This window comes from Pteropus medius, unplaced genomic scaffold (genome assembly GCF_902729225.1).
Source record: "Pteropus medius unplaced genomic scaffold, Ma_sr-lr_union100, whole genome shotgun sequence".
Classification (NCBI taxonomy): domain Eukaryota; kingdom Metazoa; phylum Chordata; class Mammalia; order Chiroptera; family Pteropodidae; genus Pteropus; species Pteropus medius.
Genome location: NW_024349799.1, coordinates 1,350,825 through 1,371,157, shown reverse-complemented (window position 1 = coordinate 1,371,157; position 20,333 = coordinate 1,350,825). Strand labels below are relative to the sequence as shown.

Sequence of the window (20,333 nt, the reverse complement as noted above, 5' to 3'; positions counted from 1 at the left end):
TGGAGCCAAAGCTTAAAAATGCTTTGCTAAAATCTCAGGGTATTTGCCTCAACCCGCGAGGCTGGTCAGGACGTGGGAGTCTGGGAAAAAGCTAAACCTCTCTGGTGGTGAGGCAAAGTAATCAGAATGATGGCAACAAAGCTGGGCAACGTGTTTAAGGAAAAATGTATTCCAGTAAGAACTGGAGCCATCTCAGCAGAGGGTTTTCCTTATCTCATAGAAGAATAAATGCGGTTTACGTAGAGTAACCACATTGGCTTAGAGAACACATATAGCATTCTGTCTCCATGACCCAGCACTATTTCTTCACTACTGGCTTCTCGCCAGTGTTAAGTATTATTTTACTGATTTACAGATGTCAAGATGCATTGTATTGGAAAATAGTTTGGGTTCCCAGAGGCAGGCCTGGCAGAGCTGGGAATAGAACCTAGAATTCATGAATTGTCCTCTGATGTTGGTCATTTTGGGCTGCATGTTCACAGTACAGGGGTAGAGTGAAATGAGGAAACTGGTGGGGTTATGGACAGGGACGGTGGTGGAGTGGGGAGTGGCAGGGGAGGCGGAGAGGCAGGAATTTAAGAAAAAGTGAAACATATGGGGCAAGGGGTCATGCAACCCCAGGTCAAAGGCATTATAGAAGAGTCTCAAAGATAGGCTTTGATGAATAAAAATTATTACACCAAATGCGACTTGTGGTCAGGGATGGCTGAGGAAAGGCGAACTGTCAAAAGTCATTACAAAGGAGATGGAAGGACAGGGGCTAAGTAGCTGGGAAAGGGATTACTCTTCCCATTCTAGATACTTTTTGTAAGTGGGGCAATAAAAGTCATACTAAAATTACTTGCTTACCTATTAAGTCTAGCACAGTCCAGAAAGCATAATTCCTGAAGTTCTCATAAGAAACTTTATACCCAGCCTAGAGCATTGTTGGGGCATGCCATGACCTACAGGTAGACAATCAGACCACTCCTACCTTTGCCCCTCACCTCCAAGCTGCTCTGCTATCATCTTTTAGCCTCATTACCTCACCCTCTACACCAGGAGCTAGCTCACTATTAGAACACACAGAGTGGCATTGGAAGCTGGGTAGGTTACTTAGGGAAAGAAGACAGTATAAATGTATTATGGGTCCATTCAGATCAGTGGTATCCCGTCCAGGGCAAAATACCAAATAGAAAGAATAAGAACACAGAGGAGGAGTGTGTGTGTGTGTGTTTTCTAGGGACCCTCAGAAATGCTTCCTCTCTAGCTTATTTTTCATTTGGTGTCAGTCCTAGTTTTTATGGGAGCTTAGGTTCCTCCGCTTCTCTTTAGAGCGTAGATTCGTAAGGCAGTGTTTGCTCCTTGGCTTAAGCCGGATGTCTTGTCATGGATTCCCCTTTTCCAACACACTCTCTGCCACTTTTTCTCTTCCTCCCAATTACTGTCAGAAAAAGATACCCAGCACTGTGCCATATCCTTAGCAAAATCCTCAACATCTTGAGGTTACCTTGTGGGATCAAGGTCGATGAGACCATTGGGTTCCATGGCTTTTCAGTCTATGACCGATGATGGCTTCTTCTAGTATATAGATTGTCTAGATAGTGTTCAAGAAAGATGGGTTCAAATGAAGATATGTTAGTTTCACAATAAAGTCATATTAGAAGAGACATCATTACAACATTTGACCACTATGGAAACAGGAAATACTACATATATCAGAGCAGGAAAAGAACTTGTTATAAAAAATTTAGACTTGGATGTACTCCATATATCCTCATCAGGTACTATATGGGCAGCATCATCGATCGCAGACTATCTAACCTAATCTCTGCAATAGCTCGGTGAGAAGCTGAGTCCTGTCACACAATAAAATGCTGTTGATTTTATGCCTCCCTTTACAAACTTTAGGCAGTCGGGATATTTTATTGAGACTTCTAAATGTAGAAATCTAATTTTAAATCTTACCATTAAATGTCTACACACTAGTGTTTTGTATGATTTAATGAGTGGTACCATTTATAGGACACAAGGTTATAATCTAAATTTATGAACTGTAAAGGAAGTACCAGTACACTGACTAACTAATGAGCTTTTTAATGATGAGAAATAGATAAAGCTTAAAATGCAGAATGCTTATCAAGGACCTCAGACAATAGCAAAGTGGAGCAATTTAGAAGTACTTACCAGTGCTACTGCTGTGACAGCGAGAAGTGAACTATTTTGTTTCATTTTAAAGCAGTGCTTTTCATACATGGGAGTAATTTCTATATTTTTTAACTAAAATTAAATGTCCTGGTATAATCCTCTTTTCAATAGAATTCAAAATATAAATAACCTATTGACACCACTTGTGATAAAGCAAGAGAAAATACCTCTACAAAAGGGGGAAATATCTGAACATCAACATGAGATGATGTGATCCCTGGTTTAGAGGAGGCCTGATGGTTGAGACTTCACTCAGGGAAGCTTTTTCTTGGAGCACCTTTCAACACAGGCTTACTCTCTGGAGAGGATGGCAGGGCCCTGGCTGGGCTGACATAGTATCGCCATCTCAAGTGATTTATAGCAAGGCTGGACTTCCAAAGAGTGTCTGAAGTTCACCTGTGGTTGTCTTTTTTATGCTCTGGGCATAAAAAAGAATTAATAAAATAACACTCCCTTGCCATAAGGGCTCTTTATCTTCGGGCCTCTAGAACATGGTACCCAAGACATTTCTGGCATGTAGCACCAGCCTGAGAGAGATGAGCCATTTCAGAGCACACAGGCCCACAGGCAGCTATTGGAATTTGAACCTGCTCTCCTCAATTTTAAAACTACAAGTCTAAATTCCCATGACCTAGGAATAAAGGAAAGGCCGGGAAATACTGTATGGTGGGGCTTTGCTTTTTCGTTGTTGTGGTTGTTACCAGTGCTGTTGTTGTTCTTTACAATTAGATTGAGCTTGTCTTTTCCTTCCCAGGAAGTGAGCTTTCCAGCCGATTAATTCGATTGCTCTTCCTTGGGCTATGGAAAGGTGCCTAGAGAGTGTGGCCTTCATTGTTTCTGATATATGACACAGACTTATGGCCCCTGACAGTTTCAACCCTCTTCAGTAAACAGGAGAGGTGGCATTACAGAAGGAGCAGCGAGAACAAAATCCTGGAGTGTTAACTGCTAGAGAGGCAGTGAGGTATGGTGGCAAGCATGACGTCTTTAGTGTGTCAACCCTGGATGTGAATCTCAGCTCTGCAACTTCCCGCGAGTTGCTTAACCTCCCTGGGCCTTGGTTCCTTTATGTCTTGTGAGGATTAAGGAAAAGGAACGTTGTTTTCATCCATTTCCATAGTCAGGGCAGAGTGCCTACCCAGAGAGAGGAAGAAGTCACTGAATAAGATCCCTCCAAAAGCCACCTTGCCCTGGATTCTCTGCCAGGATAATTTTCTGTGTTTGTCTCCAGCTATCCTCGCTCTTGTGTTCTGATTTATTTCATTTCATCTTGTCGCTTAACTCCTCATCTCTTTACTCCCCTTTGAGTCCTGAAAATCCTCTTTCATTTTAAAACAAATCACTAAGAACTTGCCACTTTTGAGTTTAGTTCAATTTGAACTAAACTCTCACATCACTTAATTATAATCTACACTTGGTTTTACTTGCATTATATGACATGTTAATTTAGGATTTCCAGATAAAATACAGAACAACCAGTTAAATCTGAATTTCAGAAAAACAAGAAATAATTTTTAGTATAAGTATGTTCCAAGAAATAATTGTTTTTATTTACCAAATTTGGCAATTCTAGTTGACTAAATGTGAGCAAAGTTTTCCTTGATAATATCTTTACTTTGTTACTTTTACATCTTACCAACTCCCAGAAAGATTTTATTTATTGAATTTTGTCTTGTAATCCTACTCATATAATGCAAAGAGGCACAATTTATGTGCCTATTCTATTTTGCTTTTTCCAGGATCACCTCTCTCCATGTGTCCATGGTGTATGCCTTGACTTACACGCACATGAGTTTTATAGCTGGGAGGAACACACAGTCTCAGAAGTCATTGGAGACATCTATGTTCCACAGAATTCAGTAAAATTACATGTGTGATGGGCTCAGATCCAGGGTACCACCAGCTGGGCACCTCCTACGCATATTTCTCCTCTTTCCCCTCCCTAGAGCTAAGGCGAGAGCTTTTAGGTACCTGATGGAGAGTTGGAATAGGCCGTGACTGCAGGAGGCAGGCGTCCTGTGGGTTTACAGATAGAGTTTAGGGGGTCCATGAATTTGGATGGAAAAAAATACATCTTTACTTTTATAACTGCTTTCGCTTACAGGTGCAGGCAACAAAAACATTAACTATCACTACCCATGATTGTGTCACTAAGAGAAATCACAGATTTTTTTATGACACATCGAAATTATTACAGATATTAGAATTTTAATTACTTATTTTTACTTCAGAATGATAGGAGGTACTAGATCTCTCCATAGATTTTATTATTTAAAGCAATAATTTTATTAAGAATAAACAATAATAGAGAAATTGCTATATATAATTTTAAAAATATTTCGATGACTTTATTTAAAAATATTTGATAACTTTATAATTGATTTCTTTTGTAATCCTAGGTATTTTATTTTATGCATTTAAAAACATTCTGGAAAGAGGTCCCAGGACTTCATCAGATTGCCAAAGGATTCCATAGCACACACAAGAAAAAATTAAGAGCTCAGGCCAAGGGAAGACCCGAGCTGCGTATATATAATTTACTTTCCCAAATCAACCATAACCGAAGCAAAATGGGCAGAACTATCTTCATTTTCTCTGCTAAATGCATACTTCGAGCTGCAGACTTCCTTGCCACGACTTCCACGTTGCCTTTAAGATTCCTCTTAACCTGAATTTTACCTGCTTATATTTTTTTTGCGGGGGAGTGTAATGTCTGGAGGAGAAGTTCAGAGGCTTTAGGAAGACCCATGGGAGTAAAAACGGTGAAAGAAAAGGAATTAAGATTAAAGCCCAAGTTCACGATCACTGCTTGGCTCCATTTTCAAGCTCTTTTCAATCAGGATCACTATAAATCCAATATAAACAAAAACGACATTAAATGAAAATATTAAATATATAACTGTTGGGTAGTATAGCAAAATGGAGTTTATTTGATACATTTAGATTTGATCCCCGGGGCATTTGTTACTTTGAGGGCAGCTCCTCTCTACATTCTGGTTGGCAAGGTTCAGAGCTCAGGAAAAGATGAGCTCCGTGACCGGTGCGGAGAAAAGGGAACCTTTTACTGCCCACACCCCTTTGTTGCTTGTGAGCTTCCAAGGGCTCTGGGAAGGTCGAGGGAGGCAAGGGGCCTAGAGATGGGGGACTGCATGCTGGAAAATGGGTTACTTGCTGGGTGGGAGGTGGGGGTGCCTGATCCCCGCTTGAGCGGGAAGCGGGGGAATTGAATGAATGCCTGGGGGTTGGACTGGGAGAATAAAGCCACGAAGGGACCGGTCTCATTAAAGAATCCATTTCCCATTTTCTGCAGTTTGCTACATTAACAAGCTGAGCCCTGAAAGGATTAGATCTGCTAAGTGAGTGCCTGTTCTGTGCACCATTGCAAAACACATTTCAGAAAGCAGTGGATTTGTCTTAAATGAGTATCTGCTGGAGGAGCAAAGCCCTAGGAAAACAAAGGGGCCCGCCGGGGTAAGCTAATAATTCCTGCTGTGCTTTGAGGGCAATGAAATGACTGCAACCCTGAGAACTTTTTCTCCCTCCCCTGCAGTTGGTATAAACATAAGAGCCATTTTGATGATCATATCGACACCTCAGCAACAAGTGCTTCCCAGGTGCCAACAAAATGTCACTTTCCAAAGGGTTAAATGAAGCAAAAGGCCTCGACCTCAAATATTCTTTTTCTGCACCCATTTAGTATGCATACCTATTAAACAAAACAATGGGCACAATTTCATATCCTGCCTACAAATAATCGAATGATACAAGAACAAATCTACCACCAGCTGCTCCGTCCCATGCTATGCTTTGACTGGGAGGGGAAAGCCAAGTTTTGAGCAGGGTCTAGCCTGACTCAGGCCGTAACTTGTGAGTCCTGCTATTCTAACCCTTTCTCTTGATCTGCTTTTCAGCCTGTCTCAGAGCACACAGCTCAGAGCAGCAGGGAAGTTGCTTAGCAAAGGGCCACCCACTTGCCTATTATTCCTTCCTTGCCTGTGACATGACACAAGAACAAAGTAGACATTAACCGCTACATTAAACCCAGAAAGAAAGTAATCAGTAACCTGTTATTCCCTTAATAAAGGGAAACACATGCAGTGTGAAATCCAGAAGACTAATCAATAGCCACAGACAATGTAATGTGCCAAACAAATTGCAAATCAATTAGAATCCTTGTTTTCTTTGAAATGGTTCACTATATCTAAAGCAATTACTCCTTCATTAGACCTAATTTAACAGCATGACTGCCCTGGCTACAACTGGCAGCGTCTGGCTATCAAATGGAAGAATGGCAGCTTATTTCTGTCTGTCTGTGAGTCTAGCACCAATCAAAAAAAAAATTGAATTCCTTTATATGAGAGAAACTTTTAATGAATGAGTGGATATTTGTCTTAATCCAAATATCAATACCAGAATGAGGATATCTCCAAAGGGAACTTAGAAAAGAACTCAAGAATTATTAGACAAAAATCTGTAATTAAAAATGTATTTCCTTTCTTTTTATGGTAGCTTCAAGTAGATAAAAATAGCATTTAAGTACATAAGGTCTTTTTTAGCTTTTCAATTTAACTAGTTTTAGGACTTTTGAAAAAAGAATCCTCCTGATCCTTATAGGATCTGGAATAGTCTTGTAAATGATTGCCTAAAAGAGTACTAGTTCACTCTGTTTTTAAAACTACTTAACAAATAGCTTTACTGAGGTATGATTTACAGTTAATAAGATTCATCTATTTTGAGGGTACATTTAATGAATTTTGACAAGTGTATACAGTTGTGTAACCACCACTCCAATCAAGATCGAGAATATTAGCCCAATTGTTCTCATGCACCCTTTTGCAGTTGGTCCCCTCTCCTCCCTCCCTGGCCCCATTTTAATTTTAAGCCCATTTTACTTTTAAGAACAGTTTTCCATCCTGTGGAGATATGGGACTGGAAAAATAACTGAAATAAGATTTTTCTACCAGTTCGGAGTTGGAGGGTGGGAGATGGTTTTGTCTTTGTTTGCAGTGGCAAGTAACAATTTCTTAGAACTGTAGGAGATTACAAACTTTTTTGAAAGTAGATATGCTTAAGGAGATCAAACCATTTCTGGAAGTGGAAGTAAATAGTCCTAAGTGAACTGAAAAAATTGTAATAGTCACAACTTGTTATTAAATTGCCAAACCCAGTAGGCTGATATTTTAATTTTCTTATCTTCGAGAATAGTCATGGCTCCAAGACTTGTTTTTCTTTTTTTGATTTAATGTTCCTGAGTTATTTTTTTCTGACTTTAAAACCAATTCATTTTGATTATATGAAATTCCAACATTACAGAATTACAAAAAGTAGGCGGGAAGATTTTTATATTTCTATTCATCCCAATAATTTTCAAAAGGATGCAAAACTATATGTATAAGGATGTTCTTTATAGCATTGTGGTAATAGCAAAATATTGGAAGCTCTGGGAGTTCAAGACTTAAATTAAGCCACACATGTCCCTACTTCCCTTCTTCCTTCCTTTGCTTTCTTTATTACAGCTTTTACTCCCCCACCCCTCCCCCTAATCCTCCCTCTTCACCTCACATCGAATGCCTTTTCATTCTCCTTTGCCTTTCTTCTTTTTTTCTTTAGAGCTCAGCGCAGGGAAATTCTTGCACTGAGGTACCTATATCTTTTGCAGGCCAACTTACTCATTTCCTATCTCCTATTCCTCAAAAGATAATATTCTGCCAAAGCTTTCGCATTCTTAACATAAATTTGTGCTACCCCACCATGCACCCCATCTTGCCTCCTTTAACTTTTCACTATTAACACTGTCACTCAGTCAAACTATTTTTTGTTTCTATTGGTTAGACTAGCACTCATAATTTACTCTAGTCAATCAATCAATTAATCAACGAGCATTCACTGAAGGCTTGCTTCCCACTAAAACCTGATTGGCTGATTCTGAGAGTTGATTTTTAACTCTAATGAAAAAGCATATATGATGGTGGGGGATGGAATGAGGAAGTTATGAAGTTTGATCACCTTCTAAAGGTGATTTGGTTTGGCACTCAGGCTCAGCGAAAGCTGAGTCAAAGTAAGTAACTTTTCAACTCTGTGCTAACCTTAGAGAAGAAAAGGCTCCGTCATGGACACTGCAGCTACTTCCACATCAGGGCCTGGCTCAAAATGAAGTGTCCTTGGGAAGGAAGATGCTATAACTATCTGAAGAGTATTTTTTTATTGCTAGGTAAAATCTTCCTTAACCCATGGCTATTTATGCTCTCCAAATGTGTGTGTACGGAGAATGTTTGTGTAAAGACATGGATGTCTCAATTATTCATGTGCACCTCCTCCCAGTGCTTTGCCGCAGCTCCAAAACAATTGCCAGCTAACAGGCAGATGGACACGTAGGGCGCTCTCAGTGGGAGTTCACGTGGTGGTAGTTGAGGAAGAGATAAGTGTTGGTCTCCGACTAACAACGTGGTGACTACTACATAAGTAAATACTGAATAAATAAATGTGAACTCTTCTAAGGAGAGGAATGGCAAATTTTATCCTTTGTCTGGCGAAGAGACAGGATCATTTGAGTTTTCAGGCAGTTTCTTAAGAAAGATAAAAATAAATTAAATTTTAAAACTTCCCAATAGAGAGTGTTGACAGAAAAGCCTTCACTCATAATTTTATATCCAGCCATAGTCACTGGTTAGGTCACTGCTGGCAATTCTTTAATTGTTAGCAGTCATTTAAATTTTTTTTTTTTTTTTTTGCAAAGCAATGTCTGACCAAAATGAACTATCTAATGGCTCTGGTTCATATACTTTATATCATTCCCACCCATGGCATGGAGACCTGATTCTTGCTAATGTACAGATAAAAGCCATAACGAAATGGCAACAGAACAAATGAAGCCTGTCCTTTAAAATAAGCATGGCCCTTTTGTTTGTCCTGCTATAGAAAAAGTGCATAGACGGGACTTTTGCAAATTTAAAGGGTACCAACTTTTTATCTACTATCCCTACTCCTGGGAATAATCATTTTGGTTATTGAATTTTTTTTCCTTGACTCTCTTATTGACTGTTAAGATGAGAATTTTACCCACCATGGATGAATGTTAACTAATACAGTTCTTCATGCAAATGCAAACTTCCTCTTTACCAGCCTCTGGTGACTCGGCGTCTTGCACCAGCGTGGCATCATTCAGCTTCAGTTGCTATAGCATTTTCAAGAACCTCTCTGTTCTTGTCATAAATTATCTTTAAGTGAAAAAAGCTCAAAGGAGGTCTGCAGCAAACTGTATCAAATAATGAATTTGTAAGCGGTAGGAGAAAACACTTATCTTACTTATGCTCTTCTCCCATCGATTGTTCAGTGACCCTTCTTTGGGATACAGATGAGCATAACCCTGAAAAATGTTTGTGTAGTCTTTCTTTAACTGCCAGCCTGCGGGCTGCATGATCTAATAAATATTGGCAGGGCCAAATGAAATAATATAGAAGAGCTTCTCTTCTTTAAAGTCCACAGACCAAGAGACTCTTGTCACTTGTTAATATCTCCATCAAACACTGAAGTGTTAACATATGTGATACGACCACGCAATCAAGTAAGGACCGATTTGTTGACTAATTAAACCAACACAACAAGCTCTTTAGCACCTACAAGTGACAAGTTTAGAGCAGGCAAGTGGAAACTCTCAATTGAGCCCCCTTTTATGAGACTATCATGCCAAATTCAATTCTGACTGAGTAGTATTTGAATGTACTTGACTTCCACCATGTGCTGACATGCTTACAATAATTCATCATGGGTGACAATAGCCCAATATTAGAGATTTATGATATATACAAAACAGTTACAAATGCAATGTAGCCCTAATGTGGGTCTGCTTTCCTTACCCACTGCCTATTGATATTATAATTAATGGTCAATTACTTCAGGAAAAGAAAATAGAAAATAGTCATTACTGGTTTCAGTCATCATTGGACTTTTTTTTTTTTTTTGGCAAATTCTTGAGGTAAATGAAACCACTTCCATAGTGTTTGACAGTTGCTTCAAAATAATAAAAAAATGTATAAGTCTGATGTTCATGACTCATTTTAGCAATGAGAATGAACTAATAATAATGTTCTAAAGGAAACCGAATGTAAATTAAATGGCCCGAGAAGTGGAAAAGCATTCCAAGGTGTATCTTAGTGTGAGCAGATAACACATACATGTTATATCTATGTGCATATATATATATACTTTCCCCCACCTACCTCATGGATGTTTTATATTCAATTTCCTTGTTTGTAGACTGAAGCAATTTCACTAATTTATTTCTAATGTCCTTCCAAACCCTAAAATTTCATTGCCTCTGATCTGACCTGTCCACATATAGGTTAATGAAAAGAGAGGCAAAATCATTTTTATTGTTTTTGGCATGCAGTCAATTTCTCTCCCTCTGTCCTTCTTCCTCTGTATACTCACTTTCTATCCTTTATATGCACATATTCATATTTTCTGTATCCAGTTGCAACCCTCTTCTGACTGACTCCATCCTTGCCAGGTAGATAATTCCACTTGTAGATAACCAAGAAATGAGTGTAGTATCTGTATAAACAAAACATATACCTTTAGATATATGAGTCACATTTTGCAATCCCTTCATGCCTGTTAACACATTAGCACATAAGGCACGTTAGCAGTAGCAGGGGCCCCAGGGGCTGTTAAATTAGCAGGAGAAGCTAATTTAAGGTCGTGGCACTTAAATCCAGAATTGGCCTGTACCCTGGGCGCAGCTATAGGTGTGTTCTGCTTTAGACAGGCCCCAGGTTCTATGCATCCCAGAGCTGCAGGTCAGTAGCTATATTACAGGTACTAAATGCCTTCTTGTGTCCCACTAGTAAAGGAATACTTCTTGGCCCAAATACCTGGCTTGGATCATAACCTGGTAAGATATCAAATAAGTTCTCATCAAATGTTTGGGTTGACCTCCAGACCCTAAGTGGCCACATCCTGGCCATCAAAAGAGCTGTGTGATAATTCCCCCCACCTTTTGACGAAAATGACTGACATTATGCTACCTGCAAGTCTTCCTGCCTCCTGTCCCCCATCTCCCACAAAGGGACAATTTTCTTATTTCTCCCTAAATTTCTAGATGAATTTTATTTATTCTGAGTAGACAATATAGTCACATGGTTTAAAAATAAAAATGTTATAAAAATATGTTCATTAAGAAGACTTGTTCATAGCTCAGCCTCTGTCCATCCAATTTCCCATCTCCCTTTTGGTAAATTCTTTTATTAGTTTCTTGTATATCCTTCCAATGTTTCTTTAGGGAAATGTAAGCAAATATATATGTATTTACTTCTTTTCCTCCCTTTCTTAGCCAAAATGTATCATACAGTATGTTGTTCTGACCCTTGCTTCTCTTCCTTAACAAAACATACACTGGAGGTATTTCCAAATCAGTACAGAGACTTCTGCAACAAAGATAAAAACTTTATTCCTGAACAAAGTTTCTTCCAGGAATCCTGGCCTTTCCTTCGCAGAGAACTGATTGGAGCATAATAGAGGGAAACTGGAATCTCACCCTTAAGCCCAGAACAAGCCTAGAAGAAGCCATTTCCTTTTTGCCTGAGAAAACCTGCTTTAAGAAACTGTGGGATCTTCTGAGAGGTCACTGCAGGAGAGGATAGATGAGGTTAAGGTATTGCAGAAGGCATGAGGCAAGCTGAAATGGAGTCCAGGTCTTTAAAGTAGTTTGATATTCTGAGGAATTATTCTAGGAATAATAAATTGTTCTTCTGAAGATCTTTTTTTTCCTCAAAAGGTTTCACTTTTCAAGTTTGGGGGCAGGGCTCACCCAGTCCTGAGTTTTCTCTGTCTGGTTCCTACAGTCTCGACTAGTTCTGAACCACTTGGGACTTTAGTTTCTCCAAACATACCTCACTCTAAGTATTTTAAAAACCATACATACAGCTTTTTAAATTTTCTTCTTTTGATTTAAAAATTACTCTGTTTATCGTTTGCAAATATGGAGAATGTAGAAATGTATACAGAAGAAAATTAGCTAAAGAGAAAACCACATTTGTTTTGGTATATAGTCTTTTGGCTTTATAAATAGGGATCATATAAAACATACTGCTTTGTAACATTTATTTGTTTATTTTCAGTTCACATAGCTTTTTTTTAATTAAATTGATTGGGGTGACATTGGTTAATAAAATTATATAGGTTTCAAGTGTACAATTCAACAATATGTCATCTGTATATTGCATAGTGTGTTCACCACCCCAAATCACATCTCCTTCTGTCACCATATATTTGACCCCTTTACTCTTTTTCTACCTCCCTTCAACCCCCTCTCCTTCTGGTAATCTCTAATCTGTTATCTGTGTCTATGAGTTTTTTGTCTTGTTCTTTTGTTACTTTCAGTTTTATATCCCACATATGAGCGAAATCATATGGTTCTTGACATTTTTCAGCTGACTTATTTTGCCCAGCATAATAATCTCAAGATCCATCCATGTCATTGCAAATGGCAGTATTTCTTCTTTTCTTATGGCTAAGTAATATTCCATTGTGTATATGTATCACATCTTTTTTATTCAATTGTTTATCAAAAGATACTCAGTTGTTTCCATGTCTTTGCCACCGAGTTCACATAGTTTTTAAAAAATTGGTATACTTTATTTTTAGGATGGCTTTAAGTTTACAGTAAAATAAGTGAAAAGTACAGTGTTCCCATATATCTCCATAGCCTTTTCTTCTTTAACTATGTCATTAACATTTTTGTGAGTCCTGTAACTTGATTTCTTGAATATCTTCATAATTTTCCATCACATATATGCATGACACTTTAATCAATCTCCTGTAGTTTAGATTGCTTCTCACATTTCTCATGTTCATTATTATAAATAACACCATAATCAACATCCTTGTAAATTAATCTTTGTCCAAATCTCTGAATATTTCCTAGAATAGTCTCAGAAGTAGAATTGCTAGGTCAAAAGACATATGTATTTTTAAGGTTTTTGACACATAATTGCCAGGTTAGTTTAGATCTATTTAAAAATAAATACAAGGTATCAGACAGAGAAAGACAGATACCATATAATCTTACTTACACATATGTACTAAAGAACAAAAAAAAAAAAACAAAATGGAAACAGAGTCATAGATACAGACAACAAACTATATCATAGGATTGGCTCATGCAGTTACGGAGGCTACATAAAAGTCTAACCAATATACTGTATACTTGAAACTAATAATAAAATAAAATAAAATAAAAAAAAGAAACTCCACAACTGCCCTCTGCAAACTGGAGAACCTGGTGGTTATCATTCAGTCTGAGGCCAAACACCTGAGAACCAGGGGGCCACTGGTTTAAGTCCCAGAGTCCAAAAGCCCAAGAAACAGGAGCTCCGATGTCCAATGTCTGAGAGCAGGAGAAAATGGTTACCCCAGCTGAGAAAAGGGCTAGAGAATTTGCCATTCCTCTGCCTTTTTTTTTTTCTATTTGTATCTCCAAAGGATTGGATGATGCCTCACCAATGCAGGCAGATCCTCTTTACTCAGCCTACTGATTCAAATGCTAATCTCTTCTAGAAACATCATCATGGATACATCCAAACATAATGTTTCCCTGGTTATCTGGGCATCCCTTAGTCCAGTCAAGTTTACCATAAAATTAACCATCACAGAGAAACAATAATACCTTCTCGATGCCAGTATTCCCAAACTGGGATATATTTACCCCTGTCTTTTGAGGGTATATGCATAGAGATACTTATTTTAATGATTATAACTTTTTTATTTTGTATCAGAAAAATCAATGACGAAAATATCAAAAACCTAATAGTCTAAATATTATTTCTTAGAACAAGTTTTAAGATAAAAAACAATAATGAAAGTGGCTTGATTGCAAATCCTTTTTTTAAAAAAAACACAAAGTAAAAAATAAACAACTGACATGCAGATATGGCAAAAAATGTGGTTTACAAAAGACTGAGATTTGAGAAATCTTGTTCCATACAATATATGTATTTCTAAAAAGCACAGAATATTTTCAAATTAAATTGCTTTAAAACTTTTAGAGAAGGTCATTAATAAAAAGAAAACAAAACTGTAATGAATCATTTTGTAACTTGAATCATCATCATAACATTCTTTATTGTAAATGTCTCAAAATTTCATGTTTTAGCTTCAAGTTACTTCAGGAGCAGGACATACATATTCTAGCTTAGAACCTTAACATATGGTTGAAAGGATACGTAATGAGTTTCTGAACGTAATAAGCATGAGGCACTTTATAATTCTTTTTTTTTTTTTTAACACGGCTACAGCACCTGGTCTTCCTAGGTGGTCTCCCATCCAAGTACTAACCAGGCCCAACCCTACTTAGCTTCCAAGATCAAACGGGATCAGGCGTATTCAGGGTGGCATGGCCGTAGACTTTATAATTCTTTTTTTTTTTAAACTATGCATTTTTTAAAAAAAGTATATGCAATTAGAAGAACTTTAAGTTTATAGGTTGATGAGATAGTTCAAAGGAAATTTTAGCATGTTTGAAATATGGTAATTCTCTTGAGTAAATAGGGAAATCAAAAAGTTCAGCACAGAGTGAAGTATTAGGTGTTTTTATATGTATAGACACGCACACTTTCGCTTTTGTTTTTAGATGCAAATTACTGGGAGAAGGGATATTTTCATGTTCAAAAAACTGAGAGCTCAGATTTTTAAAAAAATCCATTAATTTTAGTTTCTTTCAAGGTCCAGAGAATTTTTTGCAGGCTGCTGTTGAGATCAGATGGTCTCTGAAGGAATCAATCCAATTTCAATAGAAGAGCTATGCTGTGTTGGGATTTTTCATATAATCCAATTGTTAAATGATATCAGGGCTACTTTGATTTAAAAGAAGAAACAGACAACTCAGTGTTCTCAAGCCTCTACATTCTCACAAGATCAGCTGACTAAAAATCCTTCCCTAAAGAGAAAGAATGCATTTTCCATGATCAAGGAAAATCAACATTAATGAAATAATATCTGTACCAATATAGAATGTTATTTATTTGATAATATCAAACAGTGCTAATGCTCTAAGCGAAAGCCACGAGAGTAAAGATGAAGCATATGAAACTTATTTCTGTGTTGTTCCTGAAATGTATCTCTACTCCTGAGATCTACAGGTGCTTCTTTAGCCTCTTGACTCAGAGGAACCCATAAGTATACTCCCCAGATTTGGCAGATAACAAGAGAACAAGGTCAGGAATAAAGAGGGCCATCAGTAAATCTAAATCTAAGAATGTGTTTCTATTGCAGAAAGGAGAGGGAAGTGACTTATTATCACGAATCCTTCTTAATAAAAGTTTTAAAGAGTACAATCTAGCAAATACAACCAATTCTTTAATTGACATGATGCTACACTGGTTCACACAATATAAGAACAACAAAAAAAAGGATTTCTATTTCACAAGTTTCTCAATTATAATTTCCATTAACAATATTTCACTTCCTTCACCTCTGTCAGTCCTTCCCTACCCACTCCAATGTACTTAATCAATCATTGTGAAAAAAATGCTTTCTAGAAAGCTCCTATAATGGCTGTGACTTGTAATTTTGAAAATGTCTAGATCAGGTTTCACAAACTGGATTTCTTGGAACCCCAATCTCTGATGATGTTAACTGATGTTCCATGAAAAAAATGTTCAATGTTCAATCTACACCTGAAACTAATATAATATTGAATGTCAACTGTAATTGGAAAATTAAAAAAAAAATTTTAATGCTCAATCTGAGACCTGGGATGGCCAAAAGGCATCCCTCAAACCCTTGACAGACACAATAGTTGAAGGAACCACGTGGAAGGATCTCAGGCTTCCTTTTGCTAAAACCCATCTTGCCTGATGAGCTAAAGTTAGGATATCTGGTGTAAAAAGTAACTTTGCAATATTTATGTCTCCTTTAATTCTTGTGTCAAGCAATAAAAATTATACAAACAACACATGCTAATTATACATAAATATAAAATATAGATACACTTTTAGTATAAAGTCTCTATATTTCACCACCTAGAAATAACTACTTTGAAATTTTTTCACTGTTCTTTCTGTTTATTTTCTTGAGCACATATATGTATTCACTCACACATATACACACATATTTTAAAAAATATAATCCAGTCACGTCCGTGGTTTTACAATTTAAATTCATTCACTCAATAAACATTTTACAATATTGCCTTTAATAGCTATATAGTACTCCATTTATAAATGTTCCATAATATATAACTGATCTCTGATTGTTGGATATTTATGACCTTTGAGTTTCAGTAGCTTAAAAAAAAAAAATCCATCAGGTTAATGACTGTAAGAAATAGGTTACAGAAAAGTTCAAAATTAAAAACAAAAAAACTGTTTTCTCCCTCTTTTCTTCCCTATAACACCAAAACTGTGTAACAAGTAAGAAATCAGAAATATGGGATATTATTTATAACTTATGTCCCATCCAGGTCCAAATAGAATTATAATAAAAGACCTATATCTTCCACTGTTACTTTAAATTAAAAGCAATCAACATACACCCTGCCTATGGTACCATGTTTTGAAAGCACCTATGTACCAAACAAATAGTATTTAGTAAGTGTTGACACAATTTCCACTTCAGTATTAAGTCAAGTTTTCATCACTTTTTCACCAACTGTTTTCAGGGTTGCACAATATTATAAAATCAATAATCTATAATGTATAAAACAGCAATGAAATTAAGAAAGTATAGTTAAGTACTGTTTGTTACAAGGTATCCGATAATTGTGGTTGCCATGCTATCACAGGTCCCTGTGAAACATTCCCTCTGTAGTTACTGTCTGGCCTGTAGATCTGATAACAGCCAAGTGTCCCAGTCACATCCCAAAAATGCCTATGTGGCCAGTGACGATCAAGCCAAGTTTCTTATTAGTATGATCTAACCAAGGTTTTCCTAAGGAAAAGGTGATAACATAATTCTAACCCAAAGCAAAGAAGTGTAATGTTCTAGTTACACTTTCTGAAATAGTGAATATAGCTCACAGATTGAAACTAGTTCCCACTTCCTGTCCTCCTTTACTTCCTTTGTGGATGATAAGAAATTCTGGGTCCCAATTTGGAAAAATCCACTACAACACCAACCCACTGCTTGGCATTCTAGACCTTCCACAAACTGGCTTCCACAAACTGAGCTTATGTCTTATTCTTTTTCCTTCTGCTCATGACCCCTTAGATCTATTCAAAACACAGCATTTAGAGTGATCTTTATCTAATTTATAAGTCAAAATATGACTTTCCTGCTCAAAAACCTGAAGTGGTCCCTCCTTTGACTCTAAATCTTTGACTCAGTGTAAAACCCAGAGGCCTTAAAACCCTCTTCAAGGCCCAGCTCCCATTATCACTTTGAGCTCATCTGCTCCTACTTTCCACCTTGCTCGTTCCATTTTAGCCACACTGGCCACCTTCTTCTTGCTCCCTGAATTTGCTCCTTCTTCCACCTCAGGGTCTTTACACTTATTTCCTCTCTTTGGAGTTTTCTTTTCCCAGATACACACATGGCTTGCTCTTTACACAAATACCCTTTCAAAGAGGCCTTCTCTGGCCACCCTACCTATGGTAGATTGAAAAATATGGCCGCAATACTTTGTGGCTCTTCTCATCAAGAGGTAGAAACTGCTTCTCCACCCCTTGAATTTGAGTTGGTCTTGTGACCAGTCTGGACCAACAGAAAGTAGTGGAATTGATGTTTGTGAGTTTCAGAGCCTAGGCCACAAGAAACTTTGCAGCTTCTGCCTTCGTTGTCTTGGAGTGCCCATCAATAGGCTCTCAATAAATATTTGTTGAATGAATGAATGATTGAATAAATGAATGAGTTAAATGTAGATTTGGAAAGGGCCTTACACATTCTCCAATATAACATTGTTTTGTTTTGTTTTGTTTTGTTTTGTTTTAAATGAGAAAACTGAAATCTGGTGAGATTAAGTGACAACATCAGGACTAGAACCTGGATCTTCTCACTCCTAGTGAACTGATCACTGAGCCAGGGGCATGGCTAGCCTCTTATTGGCCAGGCCTAGGTTATGGGCTTATCTCTTTGGATGGAGTTGGGGAGCAGGGTAAACCCCATCTTCATCACATGAATGGGTTCCCCTGGGACGGGAGGGCTCTGTTACCAGGAGGGTGGAGGTCAGGCGTTCCAGATATGCTTAAACTCTACACATCTACTTACAGTCTGTTAGTAACACTGTGTAACTAACTGTAGATAGACCCTCCCAGATAATAGAAAAGACATAGACACCATTGTTTTCTCTTATGAAAAAGGACCAGTAACAAAGTGGAGACATTTGACATTGGATGGAAAAACAGAAAGAAGTGATTGCCAAGCTTGTTTTGATTCTCTTGCCTGGCTCCAACCAGTTTTCTACATGACAGGTTTAGAATTTAATGATGAAGTAGAGAGGAATCCACATCCAATAAGCCCCCACAGCAACATCCACAACCTGGAATAAAAATGAAGTGCTTCAGAAAACCCTACTTTGAGGAGAGAGATGCGGGGGGCGGGGCGGGGGTGGTGGTGGCGGGAGGCACTACATTTTATCAGAAAAAATCACCATGTTTAACAAAGATTTTGCGAACAAGCTAAAATGAGACTATACAGCGTCCATTATAGGGCAGAACTGGGATGAGAGGAGGAAATCAATATGCCTCAGCAATACTTAGGAGATGTTTTTCATCTGGAAAATGATCATAGGACCACTTTTGCTATTTTGAAATCCAGCCCAAGCACTTGTGAGAAGATGACCTTTTATATATTGCATTTTGCAGAGAACTATATATAGTTGGATACAATATCTTGACCTAAAGGGGAAAAATGAAATAGAGAGAAAAATGGTGTTTCCGGATTTTCAACCAAAAAGCAGTACATAGCAGAAGAGAGCAGAGGCTGCAAACTTGGCTCAGTAGGCCATGCTAGTTGAAATGTTATTATGTGAAGGATTCTAGACATCTGCATTATTTTGCATGAGCTTCTATCAGCAAATGACTTAGGGTAGAGGATGGATATCATTGTTTTTTTCATGTCTTAAAACCATCTTCTCTCAATTCTTGGCTTTGCATGCTTTTGGGAGGAAAGGGGAAGGTGCTGATGAGGAGAAAAGGTCACTGATTTCCAAAAGGTTAGAGATTCTTTTTTTTTCTTTTAAAGAATAACATTTCAGCCTGATATTATTTTAGTATTTACCACTCTGTATTGTCTTAGACCTCTTCTTGGCAAAGGGCTCCTAAACAACTGCCACTTTTAGCATTGCTGCCAAAAGGCGCCCTTTCACAATAAAGCATGCTGTGCTTTGGCAGGAAATCAATAAAGTGAAAATCTGTTCTCATCATCCATACATTTACCATCACAATCAACAATCAAAGGCAAGACCTGGGTTCTTTATCCACAGGCTCCAGCCTCCCAATTTTCTGCTATGAAAGGCAGCATAAATTAGAACCCTTGGTTCCTGTTAGCTGGGCTTAATGGGTATGATTTATGAACCATTAAATGAGGTTATGTAAATTGATCCTTAGCAGAATGCTAGCGCCCAGGTGACAGGTGCAGTGCGCTCGTCCACAAGGGTTCTGCACAAATCAGATTTCAGTGACATTCAGTTTGAGGAAAGAGAAATATGTTGTCAACAAGGAAGTGATTTAAATAGTGCCCTGGGTTTGTCAGCAATTATGCCTTTCTTCTTAATTGCTGCAAACTATATAAATTCTAATAGGAAATAAATTAGTAATTTACCAGTTAATGACAAGGGATATAAAGGAGAAGAGCTTATATTTTAAAAGCCATATTACCAGTGAGGCCATACACTTGGGTGATTTCACTTATGCTGTTAAAGTTGAAGAGATGCTTTAAAGCAGGAGTATAAACTTTGACACAGAGCAACTAAAATTACATTCATTGCATCAGAAAAGAAAACTGGATCCACACAGAAAATACCCTTGCAGAATTGCTTCCTGTGTTCCATAGAAATGGACATGTCACCAGGGCTTCTATTTTTCATCTCCGTTAACATCCTAAACTTAAAACAAACAGTCTTTCCAACCCAGGTGCAAAATCCTTGCTTTTTCTTAAAATTTTTTGGAAAGCTGGCATCTGATCAATCAAGTAAAAAACACGCGATTGTAAAT

At 37.6% G+C, this 20,333-nt stretch overlaps 1 non-coding gene across 1 annotated transcript; it reads right to left on the bottom strand.

Annotated features, from left to right (window-relative positions):
* Positions 1 to 14,471: 14,471 nt before the first annotated feature.
* Positions 14,472 to 14,590, bottom strand: LOC120621221 (5S ribosomal RNA). Its single transcript, XR_005658098.1, has one exon. It is a non-coding gene; the product is annotated as a 5S ribosomal RNA (ribosomal RNA).
* Between the last annotated feature and the right edge of the window lie 5,743 nt (positions 14,591 to 20,333).